Raw genomic sequence first — 17,052 nt, 5'->3', positions numbered from 1 at the left:
CCGCTCCCCCACCGAAGGTGTGTGACAGCGCTGCCACAGTATAGTGTTTGAGTTGGTGCACTGATCTGATGTGTTGGGTACTTGCCGGGTGATGCCACACCCGGGCGCGCTGATGCCACGATGCTGATACTGCGAAGCCTCCGTCTCTACGTTGGGTGGGTCCCTTGTGGATTGAACCACCTTAAACAATGCCTTTATTAATGTAGGACGATCTGTGTCCTGGACCACAGGCTGCAGCCACCGTGCGGCGTCTCATAGCTGGGGCATAATAGGGGGGTATCTGGCCCAGTTCTGATGCCACTGACATCTGCACATATAACTTACTCCTTCCTTGTCCCAGCTCCAACTGATAACTGTCAGCTCAAACTTCAAGCACACCCAAAGTTCCAATCTCCCCTCAGGAGATTCTAGCAGCCCTATTGGCTGTACTGTGTCATGTGGTGTGCAGCCCCTAAGCCCACTCACGCAGCCTGAAGGTAAGAGGGAGACCTGGCTACATCTGGATACAGAAAAAGAACAGGGAGGGTGGGGGGGAGGTAACATAAAGAAAAGTGAAAGGAGGGGAATCAGTACAGTTGGTTACAATATTTTATTGTTGTTTTTCAAGGCCCCCGAATTGTATTTTCTACTCAAAAAACCCACCTAAAACTGACACACAAGAAATCTCACAGTTCTAGGGCCAAGGGAAACATGAAACAGAAAAAAGCAGGGGTCACTTTATTTTCAGCATGTATTATCCCTGGTCCCGGCTTATGGTGTTCGGGGTCCGAAGTTACCGGTAGTCCTTTAATTCTCCCCGGCGAGCAGGCATGATTTGCCGGTACACGGGGTGAATTACTCCGGGGCAGCCCAGTGTCCCCCAGACTCCAGGATTTAGAGCCCAAATATTCAAATCCATTTCCCTTATAAGCATAAGGTTCCCCAAAGTGTATACTTTATTAAAGTGTATGTTATAATGTTATAGACATTTACTATAAGACTCTGTACAGGCAGCTAGGGCATCAGCATAGACGCCAGCAGGTCTGTATAGAGTCTATAGTTCAAAGGAGAGATGGGATGTTGAAAGGTGTTGGGGTGCTAAGTGGCCGGGGTACTGGTTCCAGAGAAAAGAGACCCCCTGTGGGGAGGACCCTCTGGTCTGCCAGACTCAGTGGAGCCTGCCCAATAGGTGGCATTGGATTGACTGGGGGAAGCGGCAAAATGTTGGCGCGTTTCCCATTGGTCAATCCATATGTCCCGCCCACGGGGCATCCGAGCTAGCTTGACACGCCCCTCCTCTGATGTCAGCCAAAGGACAAGCCCCTTTTTCCTATTGCTTGGCGGGGAGGTTTCCCACGCTCTGATTGGTCGCTCCTCCTACCTCCATGCTGAACATAGAATAGCGGAAGGTATGTAAGGAGAAGCCCCAGTCCGAGAACCAGACCTTCCTGTGACTTGAGTCGATGAAGGTAGGGCGGGCTTTTCAAAGTTGCTTTGTTCGAAATAGCAAAGCAACTGGCTTTGTTTTGAAGCTAGAAAATCCTGCCTCGCAGAGACTAAGACCCCTCTTGTACGGTTCTACAAATCGTTATAGCAGTTGCGGTCAGGATTTTGTGTTGAAATCGGTTCCAGGAGATTCAGGACTAGGTCCCGGTAAGGATTTTCTGCTGGATTTCGTTCCAGGATGTCCGGGACAAGATCCCGATCAGGGTAAAACGAAGGGAAGAAAATCAGGGCTCCACGGATTTGCTCAATAAACTAATTTATTGCCAATAGACTTAACGTAAATGGCCATTTCTGCTTTTGAGAAAGGCCTGTGTGGCCGAAACGTTAAGTCTATTGGCAATAAATTAGTTTATTGAGCAAATCCGTGGAGCACTGATTTTTTTCCATTCATTATGCCCTGGATTGATACAGAGAATCCTGAACCAGGAGCACCGGTAGTTGTATCCCCTTTTTTCTGATTATAATAGTGTGCAGCAATTTATCATTCTTCCCGATCAGGATAAGCCATGCAAGCGGGCACCCTGCACATGGGAAAGGCTAGATTTCAACCCCCAGACCCAAGTAAGTGTGTATATTTCTGTATTTCGTGTTTCTGTGTGTTTCTGTGGTCTTTATTCACATAAACCTCATTTTATTTCACTGCCTTGTTTTGCCTATTGAATGATCCCTAAAATATAAATGTGTTAAAAGACCTGGTCTACCGAGACAGTACCAAGATAAGATACCTAACGAGTCATTATTTTGGGTGCTACCAGGCCAAGCTTGTGGCCGGAATTTAACTAAGAACAGCAGGGCTGACCGAATAGTAATCCAAAGGTACCGTAAATCCCATGGGTTCGATTACACTTATGTGCCTGAACCTTTAATGAGGGAAGCAGACGTCCATAGAGAGGGGTGGGTGAGGGACGCTGTCCTAGATTATCTGGCATCCAGGTGCAGTATATCCCGTTACTATAATGAAGAAAAGGTGTTTTACCTCATAAGAGTCTGGAAGGTGGGAAGGAACATATATATGGACCGAGTGGAATACATCTCTGAGCGGGGTCAGAAGAGGTGTTACTATGTCACAGTTCCCGATGAGGGTAGGTTGGTTGAGAAACCTGACCCGAAACACTATTATTTAATTGGGTACGGATTCTCCATGTTAGGGAGAGATCCATGTGAACTCCATTGTTTTGAAATGTTATACGATGTTATGTTTCCATGTTATCCAATTTAGGGATGGTATGTAACTTGGGTGTCTCAGTGGGGGCGGTGAGATTCCACCAGGGGGAGTGTGTAGCCAAGCAACCCCTGGCTACTAGATTCCCTGCCTAACACGTAAATCCTGGTATCAGCGCAGGCAGTGATAGGGTTAATTCTGCATACTGTAGTAAGCAGTTCCCTTGAGTAACGGGGTGGCTTATGGCCTGGGTACTGTCCATACGGGGTGAAGACCTGGAGCCCTTCCCCTGGTAACAAAAAGGAGCTGCAGTTCCAAATTTTGTGTGTGCGGAAGTGTGGAGCCAGGGCTCTGGTTCACCTTCCATCACCTTCCTCATGGGAGTGGGAGCATCTACCCCATACTTCACCAGGGAGTGTGGGACACAGGGATAGACCTTTGGGGCCTCAAGCCCTGGGGGTTGAGTCCAGGGACCAAAAGAAGAGCAAGCTGCGAGGTGACACTCCACTGGGATATGCAGGGTCCAGTGGGGGATAATCTCTCTTGCTGTCAGAGCAGAGAGTGTACGGATGTATGCTGTACGATGTCGATATGCTGTTGATGTACCATAACGAATATAGGCCATGTTATCTGTTTTATACTCCTGCCTGAGGCTGCAGTTCTTCAGGGAGAGGGGGAGAGGGTTTTCCACAGGGGACAGCAACTATCTGCGATAGGCCCTGTGGGAATGGAGGTGCTGTACCCCCGAGAGAAGAACTACCCAAGCACCGAAAGCCTGTCCTGTCTATCCCCAACAAGATCGGCGGATGCTCAGGGCCTTCTGTGAGCCTAACAGGTAGCACCAGCAGCAGTGAATTTCCCTTACGGTGGAGGAACATGTGTTACAAGTACATACTGTAGGATATTTATGGTTAAGTACCTTGGGTCAGACATAGTATAGAGGCTACTGCATTGCATCTACAAAAAAGAGGTAAAACTTGGCTTACTCGGGTATCTAGACTTATCAGTTTGTATTCTATTTATATTCTGTAACCCTCGCCCACTGCAGCATTTTTTAAATCTGCACAGTTCGTTACACTGCAGTAATTTTATCTATAGCTCATATTAAGGTTTCTTTACAAGTGTTATGTCACTAATTGGAACATATTTACCTAATACCATCATCATCACTCCAAATGTTGGTTACTAAATTTGTAAGTTTAAACTGGGATCCCTACACCATCAAGATTACAGATGGAGCCCGTTGGCCACCTCTGCTGTGGCACAGCTGGATCTTCATTACGCATTTCTTTTATTCCTCCTCCAAAGCTGAATATATTTTAAACGTAATAATTAAAAGATATGGTTTTTTTTTTACATTTCCTCTCATAATAATACATTGTCATTAAATCGTATCAACATGGAATTGCTCTTTATGACATGTATTATGTTATTTAAACCCAGGCTTCTAGGTGGATTGCTGTTTGCTTATAGGGAGCCCCAGTAACCGTTTATCTCGACGACTTGTTCAGCATTATTCCAATAATGAAAGTGGTAACAGGAAGCAGGGGGGGGGGTATTTTGGATGGTAAGGGGGGTGGGGAAGGGAACAAGACCACAGAAGGAAGGAATTCTAGTTTTCTTTTACTTTCATTTTGAGACTAGTGCAAAGTGATCATTAATACGTTTTTACCGTGCTTATTTATTTATTTATTTTCAACATTCTGTTTATTGGTTTTTCAGAATATAAAATACAGTTGTCACATGAGTGCCGTAAAAAGCGTTCCGTGGGACATACACTATTCATACAGACATGGGGGAGGGAAGACAGGAAGGTATGGGGGTAGGAAGGAGGGGTGGGGGGGAGAGGGGGAGGGAGGGGGGGCAGAGGAGGTATCTCTAGCGTTCGATATTCTCCGCTCCTATTCAGATGATCTAGGATCGCGCCCAACCTCTTCTACGTGGCACCGGGTAGTGGGGAGGAGGGTATCTAACCTTCCTTAACGACCTCGTGTGGCGGGGCTACTGTCTCCCTCGTGTGCGACCAACTTCAGCTCCTGTCTACCATCCAAGGAGAACTCAACTGCTGTTATCAAAGCCAGATGGAGGCATTGCTCACCCCTGGGATGTCCGTCTGTGCCAGCCAAGGCAGCCAGACTTTTTGAAACTTTGGGCCAGTGTCGTTGACCAGACTCGTCAACTTTTCCATCTGGCAAACAAACCAAATTCTGTTCCGAATTTTATCTAATGATGGAATTGCATTCTGCTTCCACAATGCTGCGGTCTCGCACCTCATAGCCGTAGCAAAGTGTGCAATTAATTTGTTCCCTGATCTAGACACTTCTTTCGTGGGTTTACCTAATAGGAACACGCACGGGTCTAGCTGAATTTTGAGGCCCAAAAAGATCCTCTGTAGCCAATCTCTAATTTGGATCCACACGGGTCTGAGTCGTGGGCAAGACCACAGCATGTGCACCAGATCCCCTTGTTCCCCGCACTGCCTGGGGCAGAGCGGGGAAGCTCCCGCTGCGAATTTTGCCAGTCTAACTGGGGTGAGGTAGCACCTCATTAGTACTTTATATGAGTTCTCCTTTAATGTTGTACAGATCGAGCTACTGGCCGCAGCCTTGAAAATCTCTGTCCAGTCTTTGTCCTCTAGTGGCCCTGTCAAGTCTGTTTCCCATTGTGTCATGAACCTGGGTTTATGTGGGCCGTCACTGTCAGAACCGACCACTTCCCTGTACAAAGCAGAGATGAGTCCCCGTGTGTCGGTGCCCCGACCACAGAGCTTCTCGAAATTGGTTAGCGGTGGTCTGTTTACGTGTTTGGTGTAAAATGCCCGGACCTGGAGGTATCTAAGGAATTCTGTGTTGGAGATGCCAGTGTCTGACTGTAATAGATCAAATGGTTTGATGGTGTCATGCCCCTCCAGGTCTTTTAGTCGTTGGAGCCCCCTATTTTGCCATAGTGTGAAGTTTTTACCGTCTAGCCCTGGAGCAAAATCTGGATTCCCATATAGGGGAGCCATTAAGGTGTGTTTTGAGGTTAATGAGTGGTTATTTTTAGCCGCCTCCCAGACCGACAACGAATTGAGCACGGAGGACAGAGGGTCGCTTAAGTCTTTTAATCTAGATTTTGGGTACCAAATTAAATCCTTGATCTCCAGCGGGGCGCAGACCTCCTTCTCCAGTGCCACCCATCGTCTCAGATCTGGATTCCCATGCCACTGGGTAATTTGGCATAATTGGGCCACTTTATAATATGCCAACAAACTCGGCACCGCCAAGCCCCCGGTCTCTCTGGATCTTTGCATAATTGTCATTTTTACCCGTGGTGTTTTATTTTGCCAAATACATTTTGTGACTGAGTTTTGTAACTCCTTGATCTCTGATCGCACTACCGGTATCGGGAGAGTTTGGAACAGATATAATAAACGGGGGAGAAGGTTCATCTTGACACAATAAATTCTGCCAATCCAAGAGATTCCGTAAGTGGACCAGACTTTGAGTTCCTTTGTCAGGGCCCTTAATAGCTTTGGATAGTTCACCTGATAGAGAGTGGAGCTCTGTTTGGTAAGATGTACCCCTAGGTACTTTATTGTTTTCGGCTGCCATTGAAATGTAAAATTAATTTCTATTAATTTCTCCGTTTCTCTCGGGATATTCAAACTGAGCGCCTTGGATTTAGCCTGATTAATCTTAAAACCCGAGATTCTATTGAATCTTTCCAGAAGGGCGAACAGATTGGGTAGCGAGGTGAGCGGCTTTGTCAGTGTCAGAATGATTTCATCTGCGTATAGAGCCACTTTATGTTCCTGTGAGTGGATTTGGATTCCCGATATGTCTGGGTTGCTACGGATGTGTGCTGCTAGCGGTTCCACGCATAGGGCGAACAGAAAGGGCGAGAGTGGGCAGCCCTGCCTGGTTCCGCTTTTGATTTTAAACAGCTCCGACGGGAAGCCTTGGTGTACCACCTTGGCAGCCGGGGTTGTGTATAATGCTTTTATTGCCCCTAGTATTTTCCCCCTGAACCCGAATGCTCCAAGCGTAGACTCCATGTATGGCCAGTCAATCCTGTCAAAGGCTTTCTCCGCGTCTAAGCTTAGTGCTATACCACGGATCCCGTTGGCATTAATGAAATCAATGATATCTATTATTCTTCTGGTATTGTCGGCCGCTTGTCTGTCCCTAATAAAGCCAACCTGATCTGGGTGAATAAGCCTTGGCAGGACCGCGCTCAATCTATTGGCCAGTAGTTTAGAGTAAATTTTAATGTCCGAATTGATTAAAGATATCGGCCTGTAACTTTGGCAATTTGTGGGATCTTTATCCTTCTTATGAATTAGGGATATCGACGCCTGGAGCATGTGGGCTGTGAAGGGTTCCCCTGCCAGTACTCCGTTGAATACTTTGAGCATATGCGGAGCTAAACTCCCAACAAATTTTTTATAATATAAATTGGAAAACCCACCTGGGCCTGGGGCTTTGGAGGGTTTTAGGTTCTTAATAACCCCTATCAATTCCTCCAATGTAAAATCCTTCTGAATTGCCTCGCGCTCCAGCCTGTTCAGCCTAGGTAGATCTGCTTCTCTTAGGAATGACTGAAGTGTGTTGTTTGTCTTTGTGCTATGTGCCACCTTCTCCCCGTTGTATAACTGCTCATAAAAAAGTTTAAACTCTTCCACTATACGTTTAGGGTTGGAGGACAGATCTCCTGATGTAGTCTTGATTGCCTGTATATTATAATTTGGCTGCTTATTGCAGACCCGATTAGCTAGCATGGTGTCAGGCTTGTTGGCTTTCTCAAAGAATTTCCTCTTTGTCCAGCTCAGGTCTCTCTCGGCCCGGGATGTGAGGAGGAGGTTAAGCTCTATCCTTACATCCTTCAGCTCCTTTAAAATGTCCCCTCTACCTGATCGGCTATGGAGTGTAGAGAGTTCATGTAACCTCTTATATAGCTGAGTCAATTTGGCCTCCCTTAGCTTTTTCCGTCTTGCTGCTAGGCTGATCAAAATTCCTCTCAGCATGGCTTTGTGGGCTTCCCACAGAGTGATGTGAGAATCCACACTGCCAGTGTTTAATGAGAAAAACTGCCTGATCTCATCTTTAACTGTCTGTTCAATTTCTGGGATCTTAATCAGGGATTCGTTCAGTTTCCAATTTGCTCCCGGGCTAATCGGCCTAATTTGCGTGCATCGCAGCTCTATTGATGCATGGTCCGACCATGTAATGTCATGAATTATAGTGTCGGAGATTTGGGGGAGCATTCTGCTCGAGACAAAGAAGTGGTCGATCCTGCTATAACTGTCGTGGGGGTGTGAGTAAAATGAATAGCTACGCTCGCCAGGGTGTTGTTCCCGCCATATGTCCACCAAACAGCCTCTCCGTAGACCTTCCAACAATGTCGTGACCCCAGCCTGCCTCTCCCGCTCGTGTCGTGGGGATCTATCTATGCGAGGGTCCATGACTTTGTTAAAGTCTCCCACGACAATAACGTTTCCTACTGCCCATCGCTGGAGTTTGAGAAAAAATGCATCGAAGAACTGGGGATCACGCTCACATGGGGCATAGACGCATGCTAGGGTCACCCTGCACTGCTGTAAAAGACCCACTAGGATAATATATCGACCTTCTGGGTCACGCTTTATTTGTTCAACTTCGAATGGGACGCTATTGTGAAATAATATAGCAACCCCTCTTTTCTTCTCTTTAGCTGGGGCGAGGTAAAATCGTCTAAAGTTTTTGTCTATGTACCCTGGGTTTTTACTAGAGCTATAGTGTGTCTCTTGGAGAAAGAGAACATCTGTTTTCCGGCGTTTAAATTCTGCAAAGGCGATTCTACGCTTTTGTGGGGAATTAAAGCCCTTAACGTTTTGTGAAATGAACGTCAGTGCCATGTGTGTGTATATAGGGAGCTCAAGTATGTAGCATAAGGACATGTCCTACCAGTGCCTCGTGTCCGCGTAGAACGCCAGGAACAGCTGAGTTGTTTCCGTGTTGCCTTTGTACTTCCTCTGAGGGAGCCTGGAGGTGGGAGGGGGAAACACAGGGGGGGAGACAAAAAACACAAATCCACACAACATTCACACATAAAACCAATTTGGTCCTAGTCGACCTATGGTTTGCTGCCCGGGAATAGCAGTCATGCCTTGGACTCACCCTCCCTCCTGTCCAGGCTCGTGGGAAATATTCCTGCCCACGCATTCCCAGGTCTTTGACTGGACTGTGGTTTAGGACCGCAGCCCAGCCCCAAAGGCACATACCAACAGGCGGGGATGAGGGCAGTCATCTGCCCTCCCCGCCGGCGACGTACCGTTATATAACCATCAATTAAACTAGCTGTAACATTAAACAAAGACTAACCCAATTTAACTAGTGAGTAGCCCAACTGCATAGCTAACTGCTATAGTACCAAAGGTGTCACTCCTCTCCAACCTGTGTAGCAGGGGAGAAATAACGAGGCAGGTACCCCGGATGGCCCTGCCCTAGCTGCCCTGCCCACATCTTAAAGTCTAATACCCGCTGCTATATATGTAGACACACTCTCTGATCCCTATCTACACCCCTAGTGCACTCCCTCTCCAGCCCTAGACTGATATATTCGTATTTTATTAATATTATTTCCCCCTACTTCCCACCCCCCCCCCCACTTCCACCCCCCCGCAGCCATCCGGCTGTTATCTTTCTGGGCCACAGGGCCGCAACCAGTCCAGGGACCCGGTTCCCCTCCGCTGCGGTAGCGAGTCCCTAGTTCCCTCCCACTCTCCTCGACGGGGGAATTCACGCACCCCCTAGGAGTTCCTCCGACCCTTGTCCAGCTATTCCTGTGAGCTGTACCCACTTCCGCGGCTGTCACTTCCGGATCGCCAAGGTTCCGTGTGGACCCGCCCCCTGACGTCATCACGGCTGCGCTCTCATATCCGCCTGCGAGCAGCAGAGGGGGAAGGCGTGTCCCGAGGGAGGAGCCGAGCAGAGCTCCACAACTTCGCGCCAAAACATCATCCGCCATTGCCTTTCCGCGCGTCTTCACCCGATTGTCCCTCGTGTTCCGCCGGACCGCCATCTTGGTAAGTGGGAGAATTTTTTATTTTTTATTTTCAGCCGCCGCTGACCCAACTGGGTCGGTGGTCACAGTCCAGAGGAAGGGGATGGTCTCAGGCAAAGGGGAGGGGGGGGGAAGCCAATCCGTGGCCTTCCCATCCCAACTTTAGCAGTTAGTCAGGGGGCGAATCATGCTCAGTGGCAGGTAACTCAGGGCGTGTAGAACGGCTGCGGCCATGAGCTTCAGACGGGTCTCGGGGGTCCCGCCTTTCCCCTCCGCTGTCCGGTCGCTGTGCCCACTTTCTCCCACTCTGCTGGCCGGGGGGGGCATGCCTCCGGGGCCTCCGGTAGCTGCAGCGTGTCGGGGAGCCCCAGCCTCCTCAGGAACTCCGGACCGTCTGATAGATGTTTAAGTGCCTGTGTCCGGCCATTCTGTACCACGACCAGCGCGAATGGGAAGGCCCATCTGTATCTTATCTCCTTGTCCCGCAGTAGTCTTGTGACGGGCTGGAGGGCCTTCCTTCGCGCCAGGGTGATTGGCGAAATATCCTGAAATATGGCCATTTCGACCCCCTCAAACGGCACCAGCGGTGTAGCCCTGGTCAGCCTGCAGATCTCCTCCTTTGTTGTAAAGTGGTGCAGGCGGAGTATTATGTCCCTTGGGGGATTGTTGGGCAGTGGACGGACCCGCAATGCTCGGTGACACCGATCCATAACTAACTCGGCCTCAGTTTTCCCTGGCATGATAGATGTCATCCATCTGTTGATTAGCCGATCCGGGTCCAGTATTTCCTCTGGTATTCCCCTGACCCGTAAGTTATTTCTTCTGTCCCGGTTCTCGCTATCTTCGTGGCGCTCCTCCAGCTCTGCCACCCTCCTCTCCAGCCTAGCGATCTGGGACCCCGTCTCCCTCTGGCATTTGGAGGTCTCCTCCATCTTCTCCTCCAATGCATTCGTGCGGTTGCCGATGCTAAGAATATCTTTCCGCAGATGTTCTACCTCCCCCCGGAAGAAAGTCTTAAGATCGGAGAGAAGCTGCGCAATCTCTCGCTTGAATGACCCCGTCAGCTCCTCCGTGGCCATCTCCAGCTCCGGTGCGGAGTCTGAGTCAGATGCCGCCATGTTTTCAGTCTCCCTGGGCTTTTTCGCTCCGGTAAAGTAAGTGCAGACATCCACCTTTTGCTTGGACTTCTTGCGGGTCGCCGCCATCCTTGTATGACCAGTGAGACTAGCCGGGCCGGGGGCAATATTTTATTTTGGGTTGTGTAAGTTTTTATGGTGTTATTGTGCTAAATTTCGCCGGCGGGTAGCGGAGCACTCAAATCAAGCCTCCATCTCCGAACCCGTCGCGCATGCGCCTCCTTTACCGTGCTTATTTTAATGACCAATGTATTCTATTGTCCAATAAATAACTGTACTTTCAACTCTACTTCATTGCAGATCTGTCACCTAAACTAGATGGCCCTTTTGTATATTGGGTCACCTCTAATACAGCATGTTAATGTACTGTATGATTATTCTTACATTGCAGCTTACACCATGTTTCAGAGCTGCACGTATTCTTTTTCAGTGTGTCTCACTCATACTCACTCATACTCAGAAATTTGAGACCAACATTTCCAATACGCCAAGCTTAGAATGAAGGGCCTGCTAGATAGGCCAGGGGGTGTTGACTTTCTATGTTTACTATAAATGTTTGCATTGAGCCTTAGACGAGTGTAGCAATCTTCCGAAAGCAATGCATTTTTATATGTACATATAACTACAAATGAATACTCATTGTACCCCATATCCTGTGTGCAGATGCGAAGAGGAAGATGTTGAAATGAGTGAGGATGCTTATACAGTACTGACACGGATTGGTCTGGAGACCTCCCTCCGATATTCCATTCAGCTCATCACTGCTGCTAGTCTGGTCTGCAGGAAGAGAAAGGTGAGCTCGGGCATGTTCATGGGAGAGCTTCCTGCCTTTAATTAGTCAAAATTCTATGTTTCTTAATCAATGGTTAATGCTTGCTTCTGTTTTTGAGCAAAGCTTTACATTTTTAAAGCTCATGGGGAGCTCTGCACAAAGCAGTGATAAAATCAGTGCTTTTGCGTGCGACTATGTATTTTTTTATCGCGCTGTATAACATGAAGCCAAAAGCGGGATTCACCAAGAAGTGAAGGCCATTTTTTAAAGTCCGAGAACAAAATGCACTATCATGCGACCTGTTTTTGTATCAGTGCTATCGTTCTATACATTCTATAGTGCGATAGCTGATAGAAAAAAATGCAGCATGTAAGAGCTGCATGGAGGCGCTGCGTCTCCATGCACAGCTCTAACAGGCGATCATACAGTACAAATATTGATTTGGCATGATGATACCATATTATATGGGCATGATATACCCACTGTACCAATCAATTGGTTTATTGGCATTTGTAATGTGTTTATTTTTCTATGTAATGTGTTTTATTTTAGGCCTGTATTTTTTTTACTTCACCATTTATTGCTACAGTGGTAAATCAGGCCCATATTATATGAGCATGATGTACCCACTGTAACAATGAATTGGTGGAGGGTGGGGGGTAGTTGCCTGGGGAGGGTGGTTAGGCCTCCTGGGTGGGTATTGGGGGAGGGTGGGTTAACCCCTTAATTACTATACGCTAAGGTGATTAAGGGGTTAGAGGCCAATAGATTGTATTTTTTATTGCATTGTTTATGGCAATGGAGGACATGGACGGTGATGAGGATGAGGACGGCCTTCATCGTGGCAGGCTGGCAGGGGTAAGTGCAAGTTTTACTTATTTTATTTCTGTTTGTTAATGTTTTATTTTAAATGGGCAAATGCACTATTATCCATATCTGGATAATAGTAATTTTGCATATTACTGTACTGTATGTGTTAGGGGGAAGGGGAGGGGTGTTATGGGGTGTATTTATTTCAAAGTATTCGTTAAAAATATTGGGGCACAAGATTGATACAGCAGGCCAGCGGGGAACCACGGACACCCACGGGGACCACCCGAGGACCCCCGGACACCAGCGGGAACCACCCAAGGGCCCACGGACACCCGCGGGGACCATCTGAGGGCCCACAGAGACATGCAGGGACCACCCGAGGACCCCCAGACACCCACGGGAACCACAGGAGGACCCCTGGACACCACCCGTGGGCCCCCCAGACACCAGTGGGGACCACGTGGAGGCCCACAGACAAATGCAGGGACCACCATGCATAGGCCCCAAAGTATGGGATTCTAGTATACTTACTGTCAGGGTTACCGACAGCTTTCCTGGGGCCCTCCACCACCACCGTACATCCCCCCGCCCCATGTATTACACACACACACACACTGTCATCCTTACCTTGGGGGGAAGCCTCCGGTGTCGCGCCAATTCAGCCGGAGGATGTGTTCATTGGGCCGCAACAGGGGGGAGCTCAGTAGAGTTTCCACTGAATACCAGGCCGCAGCAGGGGAGAGTTGTGGCCCGGCATCAAACAGAGGCCAAGCACTGGCACCTCTGGCTGGGCCCAACTTCCAGCAATAGCTTGGCCCCCAACAGCCTCTCCCGCTCTTTTTTTTTTGTGCCATGCAATAAATCGGTGTTGGCACAGGGAACGTGAACGCGGCTCATTTCACAAAACGACAAATGCTCTGAAGTCTGCAATACAAGAAATGTTCTGCTAAATGTTCCATGTCCTTGGATTCCTGTGTTTCAGGGGACTGAGGTACAAGTAGATGACATCAAACGAGTATACTCTCTCTTTCTTGACGAGTCCCGGTCCACACAGTACATGAAGGAATACCGATGTAGCCAGGTCCCCTTTGCGTGCCTGCTGCCCCGCGACCCCTTCCCCCCCCCCCCCGTATCCTCTGCTGCCGTGAGTCACTCGATGGACCCACCGGCGCTTCTGGAGGGTGGGGGCCAGTGCAGGGAGTGTTTTAGCGTTCCGGCGGTCCCCGGCGGCTCCCGAGCAGGGCGCTGCCATCTTGCGGTAGATCGCGCATGCGCAGTGAGTCCCGACGGCCCTGCAGAGTTGCGCATGTGCAGGAAGGAGCGCGCGAACGCTAGCCTACCAGGGAAGGCTTTTAAACGGAACTACAAGTTCCATGAGCCTCGAGAGTGGCCCCATGACGCCAGGGAGCCAATAGGGCTGCGGGAGGTCCCTGCTTGCTGGGAATAGATACATTTCGCGCGCTGAGCTCACGCTAGCAGTCAGGACCAGGAAGAGCTAGGGGACGGAGGTGAGTGCAGGGGTCAGTGACCCACTGCATTAGGCCAGTAACTCCCTAGGCCCCAGATAGGTCCTACACTCCCCAGCTTGTGGTGCTACAGGGACAGGCCCTAAGTTAGGGACCCTGTCACTTTAGTATCAGTGTTAGATAGGGACACAGCGGACGCTGCATTCCCCGAGAGAAGACTTGGGCTCAAGTCTGTGCCCATGAACAGAGACAATCTCCAGGGTGGGATCGCCCCTGGCGGACCTTCGAGCGAGGGCGCACCGGATGACAGACGGGATCACCAAGCGGCAGATCCTTTTCGAAGTAGCTTGCAGGCCCCAGCGCAGGAGCGCTCGGCAGGTACCTTCCTAAGTGCACCAACGTATCCTTACCTATTCTCATTACACATAGTGGCAGCGCTGACCACGGGACAAAGGAGTTAGGCTGTGGACACGGTGTGGGGATACACGGTGGTGGGTAGGAGTACTTCTAGTGGAGTGAGAGACACTTGGGACTGAGTTACATGGTGGAGTTATCCCCTAGGGGGAGTGTTAGTAGTGTATGTTATTAAGTGTGTTATTTCCTGCATATATATAAACGGGTTATATACATTCCTGTGTATGTGGTTACTGTATATGTGGGTCCTGTGTAGGAAATCTTCTACATCCCTAGAACCCTACACAGGTGGAGGCACTGAAACCGAGAAGTTCAAGAGGATTCACCCCAGGCTCTCACTGGCGGAGGCTCAGACCTCCTGTGAGCCTGACAGGTATACTGCACCACACCTGGTAACACATAGGTTTCCACCCACACACACTCTATCTGTGATTGGGATAGAGGGAAAACCCGTTACACCAAGATGCCTTTATGTTCAATGAGATGAGTAAGTGAGATCTTGGTGCCTATGCATCTAGTAACACATAACACGTATTTATCATCTGTAGTGGTATCTATATCAAACCAGTTTTGATCATGTCCTATAATTAGCAGGGTTGACTGGCGCACATTGCGTTGCAGTGATATTTTTGCTCGTCGCACAGGAGTGAATGATATGAATCAAAGATTGTGTTCTTGGTGTGTCTCAAATGTATCAATTTTATCCGCCAACTCGTTCTTGCCGTAAAAAAATCTGTAGTTATATCTATCAAACATAATAAAAATTACGCACAATAAATGCAATTCATTAAAGATGGAAACAGAGCTAATGAATAAATTGACAAACATTACAAAATCTTTAATACAATTCTCACGTTGCATGCTCCTATGCTGTGTGACAAGTCTAACTGGACAGTGTGTGTGTCAGTTTTTTTGGTTTATAAAAAAAACTCTAGTACCCAGTATGTCGATTAATAAACAATCTACACACCGCTATGGGGCAGTAAGCACCCAATTACTTAAATACGTAGATTTATTGACGGTTTTTTATTTTTTTTTATCGTATGTATCAGCCATGATGCACAGCGTCAAATAAGATTGTACTATTTCTATTGTGCGTCACATGTAACGACTTCCAAGGCATTATAATAAGATGGAAAATCTAAACATACATCCTTCTGTTGATACATAGGCCTCTTTGAGTCACTTTTAATATTCATTGTTGTTTCCAGGTGAAGGAGAAATGTTGCCATTATTGGAAGCAGAGGGGTTAGATAATTTAGTTGTTTTTCAGTATTTGCCTCAGGTGATTATATGACTTGCTGTGCAAATTGCTAGCAACTCCAGAAGCATGTAATTATCTGTTTAACGCTGATCAGAACATGTCATCTTAATTTATGTAACTTTTTTTATGTTTGCAGAACGGGACACCATGGACACCTCTTGATGTTAGATGAATTTGAGTGAATGTGGTTGATATATTTTTTGTTAATCTTTGTCCAGTTGTAATTCTTTTGTTACATGCCTTAATCTGTCGTAAAAACGTGGATCTGTCTGTTCCTTCTTTTTTGTAAAAAAATAAAAATAAATAAATAGTGTTTTGTTTCTGCTGGTGGATAGGTTCAATTTGTTTAGAGTTGTCTTTTGATAACATTTTGTGGGAGACCTTTTTTAATTTCTCCCTCCCCCTGCCCCTCCCAAGTACATGGAACACTGTTGCCACCAACAGCTAGATGCTTAACAACAACTGTATGTACAAACATCCGCTCCCGTTACTCCTAAAATACGTTTCTTTTGGTCAATCCTGTTTCTTGACCTTTTGTAAAATTGGTAAAGCTTGGATTGCAACTTTCATGTAGACTAGTTATATTTTGGGCAAGTAATTGAAATATGAAACTTGGTGACTAGGTGAAGTGGGAAAGCAGTATATTGTACCATGTTCTCTTTTGACACTTATACTCCTCAACTGTCCTGAACAAATTCATATTCACAAATGCATGAGTCAGGACAATGACGTTGTAGCTTTTATTAACGTTTGTAGATATATGAAATGCTTCTGCACGGTAGGTACATTGCTGCCAGATCAAAATCTAATGCTTCACTTACGGAGGAGGCCAGACTCTGCATTTGAGCAGTCAGTTAAGTAGCTGAAACTTAGAGAGGTGTTGCAGTTAAGGGAAACATTAGTCGTATAAATGATGATTTACTCAACCCCAATAACGAAGGTAGTATTATTTCTACAACCACTGTCCTGTCTATGAGCACCAATTATGTTAAATTAGGTACAACCCACTGTAAACTTCAGGTTCCAATTTCAACACACATTAGCAGAAAAACTTACCCGAGTTAACTGTATTTATCTACACACGCACATATATTTGTGTTTGAGAAAGTTCTATATCGAATTATCGGTCTTCACAAATTTCGTAAATTGATGTGTGGAGATAAAAGTGCTGAAATCCATCTTAAGGGGATCGGTTTGAGGTTATCCGGTAAACCTATGATCATATTATATGCTTTCTCAATGTGAAGGTGTAGCAGAGCATGTTCTATTGTTACACACATCATTTTGCCTCTGTATTCTACAGTGAGGGGCTCAAGGGCTTACAACACTTTGGCGAAAGAGTTAAACTAAAAGACCATTTTATTCAAAAGATATCTATATATATATATTTAGGCACTGTACCGTGTATTAGTGTCATTGGATGTAGCACTGAGCTCTGTCTGTGTTTCATGTTCTGTCTCTGGTTTTAAATATATATTGCCATGCTCAGTAGCACTCCTCTTTGACACTTATACGCA

At 47.3% G+C, this 17,052-nt stretch overlaps 1 long non-coding RNA gene across 1 annotated transcript; it reads left to right on the top strand.

Moving 5' to 3' along the window:
• The first annotated feature begins 1,980 nt into the window (after positions 1-1,980).
• On the top strand, positions 1,981-15,805 carry LOC142496534 (uncharacterized). The gene is made up of 3 exons (XR_012802037.1): positions 1,981-2,046; positions 11,470-11,599; positions 15,672-15,805. It is a non-coding gene; the product is annotated as an uncharacterized LOC142496534 (long non-coding RNA).
• Positions 15,806-17,052: the final 1,247 nt, after the last annotated feature.

This window comes from Ascaphus truei, chromosome 6, assembly GCF_040206685.1.
Source record: "Ascaphus truei isolate aAscTru1 chromosome 6, aAscTru1.hap1, whole genome shotgun sequence".
In the NCBI taxonomy this organism is placed as follows: domain Eukaryota; kingdom Metazoa; phylum Chordata; class Amphibia; order Anura; family Ascaphidae; genus Ascaphus; species Ascaphus truei.
Note: the sequence above shows the minus strand (reverse complement) of the source record. Positions and strands in the feature narration are given on the sequence as shown.